We start from the raw sequence: 8,750 nt of genomic DNA on the forward strand, positions 1-8,750 counted from the left end.
AGTGCTAAAAATACGTGGCCTACCCTTGAAGGTAGTTAGGTAGCCTTCCTTTAAACCTTGAGTGATGTCCATCAACAGAATGGCTTTTGGTCTTTCTCCTGGGAGGGGGAAAGACACAGCAGGGAAAGTACCTTCTTATGCAAAAAACTCTTATTTCCACTCCCTGTGGTTGGCACAGGAGATAGATTGTGTCTCTGCTTTTCTCTGTATCATAGATTTATCCGTTATCTACAGATCGGGGCCATTATGTGTCCTGAGAAAGCGCACCGAGGAAAGTACCTTTTCTTATGCAAAACTCTTATTTCCACTCCCTGTGGTTGGCACAGGAGATAGATTGTGTCTCTGCTTTTCTCTGTATCATAGATTTATCCGTTATCTACAGATCGGGGCCATTATGTGTCCTGAGAAAGCGCACCGACTGGGCACAGCTGCCCCGGCTGGCCGAGGGCCCATAGGATCAGCCTATGTATTAATTGCGGCTTTTGTTACGCTTTTTCCCTTAGGTCCACTAAATTGAAGCAAGAAGTTAGCAAAATACAGTCATCCATGCTTGCTGATTTATCGTTTCAGGAAAATAAAAACCTGACAGAAGCTTGGAAGATTGTGCCTTTTGTTTGGGAGAAGCCTCCAACTTCCTTGTTCATGTGTAAAAGATTTCCTGTTTGTGAAAATTAAAAGCAATGTTTGATAAGGTCCCTTTAGCAAAATCAGCCACAAACTAGAAAATATATTAAGGATGCTTCTGGATTTAATAGAAATCAAAATTTTCTGAGTGTATTTGTAGAATCTAGAAATGCTGCTCTCGCTGATGGTTGCTCCCTTCACAAGTGTCGGTAGCTCACGAAGAAACTAAAACAAATGGGTGACGTCCCAGCTTTTTTATCATATAGACACACAAACTCAAGATTCTTGGGGTTTTGGGGATTAAATAATGTTTATCATTGAGACAGACTTCATCGGTTTGCCTAGTTTTTGCAATTTAGTCCTTTTGTCTGGGCAAACAAAACCGGTAGGCTCTGAGGAAGGATAACGGAGCAGGACATCGGGGTGTCCGTAGGACACGTCATAGGCTCATGTAGTTGTTCATCTAAAGGCAGAGTTGAAAGATACCGGAAAATTGAGTTTAGTCTTTTATTTAGGTTTCATGAAAAATGACTTCAAGACTGAAAATCCCAAGGATAATTTCTATTAATTGGTTAAACCGCAGTTAATCGTTGCGCTTTAATGCAGTCGGTTGCTGGCAGCATTTGCATCTTGGGTGGCAGTTTGGCGGTGATGCCCCTGAAACAGGCATCGGGGATAAAACCAACCCAAGCCGCTTTGCTGCGTTTATTCAAGCCTGTGACAAGTGCAGAGATGACAAAAGCATGTATGGATACTCATTTGAAGACTAAAAAAAGATAAATAAGTGTGAAAAGAAGACCCATTTGTACAAAAGCACATCCAGCAGGCTCTGTCTGTTAATTGTTAGCGTAGAAAACAAACGAGGAAAAACAATGGCAAAATACAATTTTCATTTCTATTTAGGATCATTCCAGACAGATCTCTAACAGTTAAATGCTTCCTTTGGATGGATTTGAAGCTGCCATCCTCCTGCGTGTTTCCAGTCTGATTACCCCCGCATAGGCTTCCATCGAAGTCATTACTTACCTGCCTGTCAGCTTTTGGGGCCAGACGAAGGGATCGCACGGTTTCAAGGAACGGCGTGTGTTTTTTCCGCCTAGTAGCACTGTGTGCGATACCTAACAGCAGTTCCTGAAGACCCTCGGATTCTGATGTTCTCCTCAGTCTTTAGATATAAACCATCACCTCAGTGCTGGTTCCAGCCGTTCATGTCTCTTGTCAATATAAAATTGTAAAAACAGAGCTAAGGCAGCTGAATCCCCTGTCCCACGTTACCCGCCCTACTGAACCTCGCCTTCTAACTTTTAACACCGGTTATATAAAAATCATGACTGCAGCGCAAACAGATGCCCTCAGGTGGGTCACATGCTGCTTTTGCTTATCCGAGTTCATGTAGTTCCATCCCCTGAAAAAAAAAATACATATATATATATAGCAGCAGATGCTTCACAGCCTTTGTTAAAGTGTTTGTCTGATCTCTGCAAATATAGGACTCCTTGTACTCGGTTAAGCAATATTATTTATCTTAAGCACTGCTGAATTTTTTTTCAGCATTAGATTTTTATCGGGTGCAAAGTACAAATGAGTTAGCTCGTAGAGCTCTTGTGTATGATGACTGTGCTTTCTGGATTTTGGAAACAGTATACCCAACCTGCTCTCAACATTTCTCAGTAAGCTGTTTCTCAGTTCTGTGTAAGGTGCTAAAATAACGGGCTTCTCCTTTTTCCAGAAAGTGGGAAGGACGGGGAGCTCTCGGGGGCCTTACCAGGGCAGATTTCGTTTTCTCTCGTGAAAGAGAGAGAGACATTTCCCTTTTACTCAAACTGAAGGGATCAGGGTTGTTTTATACCATCTGCCTTTTCCACAGAGTGTAACACAGACTTAATACAAATTAAATAATAGCATGGTGTATAATTTTGCATAGAACTATTGAATTCTAAAATAATTCAGGTGGGAAGGAACTTTTAGAGTTGATCCGATCTGGCCTTCTGCTCAAAGCAGTGTCGTCACTGAATTTGGTCATGCCCTAATGCTTGCAGATACAGTTGATTTTAAAAAAATAGATTAAAAAAAACCTTAAATGAAGATATCTTCTTTTCTGAAATACCTTCTTTTTACTTTGGTTTGTCAGTATTCTGTAACAGCCAGGCCGTCTTGTCTAGACTTTCAGATCTTGTCTGCAAATACGTTTCTTCTTACTGACTCTGCTTTTTATTTCCTCAAATTATCTTGCAACTTATATTGTCTTTACACCATCCATTTGAGGGTTTTTTGGTCAAATTGAGGTAGAAGAAAGGAACTAAACTGACAAATACATTGGAAAGGTGGTGGATTATGTGCTGGCTATGTTTGGAGTCAAAGAAATAGTTTGAGGCAATAGGCTTAACTCAACATCGGAGAGAAGTTTGGCCAGGTATTTCATGGCTAATCTTGTTCAAAATTTGCTGAAATACGATATAGAAAGCACAGTACTCCTCTAAACCTTCTTTATGTTTAGCATACGATGGCTGAGAAGGTTTGCAGATTAAAAATTGTCCCTTCACTTAATGCAGCATTTTGATGGAGAAAATATTTATATGTATTATAAATAAAGCTTGGCCTCCCAATGAGAAACTGCAGGAAAACTGAAGAGTGCGTGTTAGTTAAGAACTGGACAACAACAAAGGAAAGCTGCTGCTTCAGAGCCAGAAACAGGATCCAACACCACCAGTGGCAAATTAAGAAAGCCGTACAAATGATGTTTGTATTACGATGTTTGGAGTAACGAGACAATGCAAGGAACAATGTGATTACAGAGATCTGGCCCTTACATTGTTAGACAGATCCCTCCTCCGAAGCGCTCCGTTGACGTTTTGACAATTGCCCCCGTGACCGCTCTCGGTGCCAGTGCCACGCTGGAGCGTACCGTGGGGAGAACAAAGTATACAGCATTTGTGCATGACGGCTTGCCCGAAGTAGGGAGGAAGAGTAGGGAGGAAGAGCACCGCGGTGGCGGTTGGATGAACATATACTGATGCAATGCAGCCTCAAAGTAAACTGAAGATTAGGACAGCAAGCTCGGCAGGAGCCAGCAGAGTGTCCTGCCAGTAAGGAAGGCGAAGAGCACCCGGAGCCTCGTTAGCAGGAGCCGAGCCAGTAGATTGAGGGAAGTGATTATCCCTCTCTGCTCAGCACTCGTCAGGCCACATCTAGAGCACAGCGTCTGCTCCCCCGAGCCCCCTCCCGTTCAAGACAGACAAGGAGGTAATTGCAAAGATGCCGCCAGCCTCTTCGGTGGTGCAAGGCGGGAGGATGGAGGCAGCAGACAGAAATTGAAGTCAGAGCGGTTCTGACCTGATACAAGGAGAAACTTGTTCTCCAAGAGGGCAGTGCAGCAGTGGGACAGGCTGACACCGCAGCTGTGAATTTCTGTCCCTGGAGGTTTCCAAGAACCACCTGGATAAAAACCTGCCCGGTCTGACTGCACACCGACCCTGCTCTGAGCAGGAGGCTGGACTAGACCTCTGAGGGCCCTTCCAGCCTGAATTCTCCTGTGATGTGAACTCATTTCCAAACTCACAAGGGCAGAACTGGCTGAATTTTTTAAGCTCTGATGTTCAGATGTTCATGCAGCAATTTAAATCATGGCTCAATGCTTCATCCTGATGCTGGAGGTTTTCTTTTGTGATCCACCGGCACACAGAACAGAAAGTTAGATTAATTCTTATTAGATGACATTTTCCTTTTGATATGGATTAAAACCCCTTTGGAGACGTTTTAATCAAAACTGTTCACATTGTGTCAGCGTGCTGCTTCAAGGGGCAGGACAGGATTCTACACAGGAAGACCCAGATGATGCTCTTTCACCACTAGCGCACGCTCATGTTTATGACCTTGCTCACGAGCAAGTGAATTGTAAACGTTTGCTTGCCGTGTGGTCTTGCCTTTTTATCTTCAGTTTTGATTATAAAAATGTTCCTGTTTAAAGACGTACGCAAGAGAATAAGTCCCTGGGCCCACAGCCTCTTTGAGCATAGGCAGCCTCAGTATTTAACTAGTAACAAAGAGAGTTTTAGTGGAAGCTTTTTGATAAAAAGCTGGCAGCATATCAGAGGACCAATTTGACCATGAGATGTGAACAAAGATGTCACACTAGGCGTTTAAACTTCTTACCTTTCCCTCTAATTATATTTCTTTAAAGGATTATGAAATACAAGCTAGAATACGATTGCCTTTAGCGTATATGATACTTTCAAATAGTCACTCAATTAAAGAAATCATTAAATTTTACTTTTAGCGTAATCCAGAGATTTGACTGCTTAACGAGGCGCGAGGCAAACTAGCAGCAGTTTAAAGTAGTAAGAATTACGAGTGACATGAAGAATTATTAGCTTTTAGCACAAAATCTGTAGGGATAAGAAGCTTGGACTGTTGTTTAACCTTTTTGATTTAACTGGGGCAAAAATGCTAGCTATATTTTAAAGTTGCCTTCTCTTTCATGTGAGTGGCAGGCAGTCTAATAGAGCAAAAGACAGGTTGAGCGTGAAGAAGGGTAGAGTTCAAATAAATAAATAAAATTAAGAGTTGATTAAAAGGAGGTAAGGGATAGAACACAGATGTGAATATCGCCTCCTAATATATTTCACTCTTAGCTGGGTTTGGTCTTGCTTCCTTTAACTGCTGGGCTTTGATGTTTCAGGGTAGAAAGCAGACGCCTACTTTACCTGAGGCTTTTGTGTTCACGGCAGCATTGACCCTTTGTCTAACAAGTGCTCAGGCAGGTTATAAATCTGTAACATTGCACTTCACCTTTTGTGTCTTGCTTAATGACCTTTTTAAAAATAAATGCAGAATAACTGAAGAAAACAGTATCAGCGGTGGAAAACTGACACGTACGCAACCTGAGCTCTGATTTTTCAGATCGCTCCAGTCTGTTAAACAAAACTTCTTTTTCTTTGCTCAGTGGTTAAAAAAAAAAGAGGAAAAAGGGAGACAAAGGAGTGTTTTCTTAGACGGGTTCTCTGTCTTATAATTCAGCTGTAAACTGCTTACTGGAAAAACGCTGCGCAGAATTACTAGCCTACAGAAAGAGGCTACAGTCATTCAAATATGAAAATAGATTCTTACACAAATATCTGCTATTTTGTTTTCAGAAGTCTGTGGAAAACTGTTGTTTTAAGGGGCTCTCACAAGAGCCATTTGAAATGGCATTGTTTATTTCTCTTGCATAAAAATGATCACTTAAGATCCTCATCAGGCTCTTTTTCTGTTTCCCACAGTGCTACATTTAATGTACATAGCCTTGATATGAAAAAATATACGATAGCTTTTATCTGAATCCATGAAAACATATACTATTCCAGAGGAATGTCTTACTATAAAATGTTCTCCAGCTGAATGAAAGGAAAACTGAAGTTTCCCACCATTTCAACCCGGTACAATAATTTATTTTGGTGATGATTATAACGGGTATTTTGGATCCGTGTGTACAATAGTAAAACACTGACATTATTTTCTTTTGTTTATGTATTTTGCTTAAAATAAAAGATTACTCCGAAGGAAGGTATTTGAGGAAGAATACTTGCAGAGAGAGGCCAGATTTATTTTGGTTGGCTGCTCTGGCTTATCAGCTAGAGAACAACCTGCACAACTTACGGAGACCTTCAACCTGTTTACAGTTGCCTTTACCACAATTACTTTTAGTGTAGAATACCTACCCTAGCTGAACTGACTTACGCTGACAATCCCTTGCAAGCTGTACCAAATATTTTCCAGTAATTTTACTACTTAAATCCCCCAAATAATTAGAACACCAAAAATACGGTGTGTTATGGGCAGGTCACTTGCACTATTCGTAGTTTTTCCGCGCCCACAGTTGTACGCCCTGGCTCAGAGTGAATAGATTCCGAGCGAGCCGGTTTTCAAGTGTCCTCACAGCCTTTATTTCTGCTGGGGTTCTTCAAAGGGTTGGTGCTATCTATTCTCACAGTTTAACTGAAAGCCTTGCGATTCGCGCGTGTTTTTCCTCAAAGCCACAGCACTCTGATAAACGTTATAAGGTCAGTCTGAAAAATGTGTTAGATACTTTTAACTTGTCACAGCACGTGATGCAGTCGCTAGCAGGGCGGCTGTAGAGCTCTGCTCTCTGCTTTGCGGGAGTTCGTACCCTTCGTACGCTACACGGCTGTGTTAACTTCTGGGTGCTGTGCTGTACCCTACATGGGAATTTATTTCTTTTTGTTAGGGCCCTAATTGAATTTTTATTTCAGAATATTAGTATTTTCCTCTAGTCTTTGCAGTTTTCTGCCGGAGAGACCCTCACGTGGCAGGTTATTCCCTGGCTGTGCCCTTCAGCCTGTCAGCTTTGGACCTTTGGCCTTTGCATAGACGATCCTGCCGGGGTTACAGATTCACACCGTAAATCACTTCCATTTAATTTGTAAAAAACATCCTGCTTTAACAAATAGTGTTCCAGATAGGTTTGGGCTAAAGTGGTGCTGATGCCTTGAGCCCAAACGCCTGAGTCTGGAAACATGAACAGTGGAGAGCAGCTTTCTAGAAAAGTGGGGTTCTGGGGGGAGCGGTGCCATTCGGTGTGATTTACAAAGCTGTCTTTGAATTCCTTGGTTTTCTGCTAGTCTCTGGCAGAGGTGCTAGGAACCCACCTTCAGAGCCCGGTAGGCATCGCCGCGTACTGGTGAAAAAGTCAAACTCCGGTCACAATAACGTCTCACTAGCTGTGGGTGTTTGGATTCCCGGCCTTCTGCCTCAATGAAGATTGAAACTTAAACATGAACTTAAAATCATTTCTAATGGAAATTGTTACAGATCAGTTAAAAAAAACTAAAATTGCTATTAGAGTAGTTTGTGTAGAGGACAATTTCTTCCAGGCTGGCTTGCCATTTATCTTCATCTTTTTGGGAGAAAAAAAAAAAAAAAAAATTATTTGGGTCAATTTTTGCCCCACTTCTCCAACTCCCTGTCCCAGAACATCTTGCAGAGAGCCAATGAACGGATAATCGATGAAGCCACAATACTGTATCATGACATGACACGCAGGAGCAGCAGGCTGAGTTTGTGGAACGCTGCTAGCATTCCGATTTACAGTTTGCATCTAGTAAATGCTATTATAAAAAGCTTATTTATGTGTGATTGAGTCTTTCAGCTATAGGCGAAGGTAGCTACCTACTCCTAAAACTTAACCTTTCCTTCTTGCGTACAGTGCAGCTGTATATTACAATCTCCTCCCTATATCTTGTGTCCTTCTACGCTTTAGAAATGTACTTGCTATTTCATGTGTTACTACTTCCACTGATGTGTGTGTCTGTGTCTGCCTATATATAGGTGCATACAGAAGTCTTGGAGTCTTACAATTGTCTTCTGTCCGTTTAATCTGAGTTCCTGTAACTCCTCCAATCCGTCAGGAGAGGCCTCGTTCTAAGAGTCAGGGGTTGTATTGCACGGCTGGGTTGCTCATACGAAAGACTGGTGATGGTGCGTTTTGCTGTGTGCCGTTTATAGTACTGGGATGGTTCTTAAAAAAAAGGGGGGGAAGGAGGAAGGGGTGGGAGGAGAGGAAAGGACTGTCCTTCCAGTATCAGAAAGAATGTTACGGATGGTAGAGCACTCTTAGAAGTCAGCAGTGACAATCAAATTCCTCTTAATAAGAACAAACGGCGCTGTTGATGGAGAACGTGCTGAAAGGAGCTGCTTATAAAAATTACTAAATGCAAATTCTAACCCAGGAGTGTTAAGAGCGTTGGTATAACAGCACTGCCTTTTCTTAAATTCCCTTCCAGGTAAGTTTGAAGACAAGAAAAACAAACCAACCCCCAGGATTAGGATCAGGTGCAGAAAAGCAGAGCGCTGCTGGCCAAGCTTTTACAGAGCGTGCAGTGCAGAGAGCCTGGTACAGTGTTGTATTGAAAATGATCTATTTGCCACGGAGTATCCTGGGATAATTGAATGCTCTATAATGAGGGCGCAGGATGTGTTAATCATTCCATTTCAGCTTTCTTGACAGGAACTTGGCTGTAAGTTACAGCGAAGCAGGTACTGATACTGAAGTTTTTATTACCACTGCCCATGCGACCGGCAGATTTTATTATCGTACTGTTCTTCCTGATTTTCTAAATGGAGAAGCTATT

Source organism: Aptenodytes forsteri, unplaced genomic scaffold, assembly GCF_000699145.1.
Source record: "Aptenodytes forsteri isolate BGI_AS27 unplaced genomic scaffold, ASM69914v1 Scaffold66, whole genome shotgun sequence".
Classification (NCBI taxonomy): Eukaryota; Metazoa; Chordata; class Aves; order Sphenisciformes; family Spheniscidae; genus Aptenodytes; species Aptenodytes forsteri.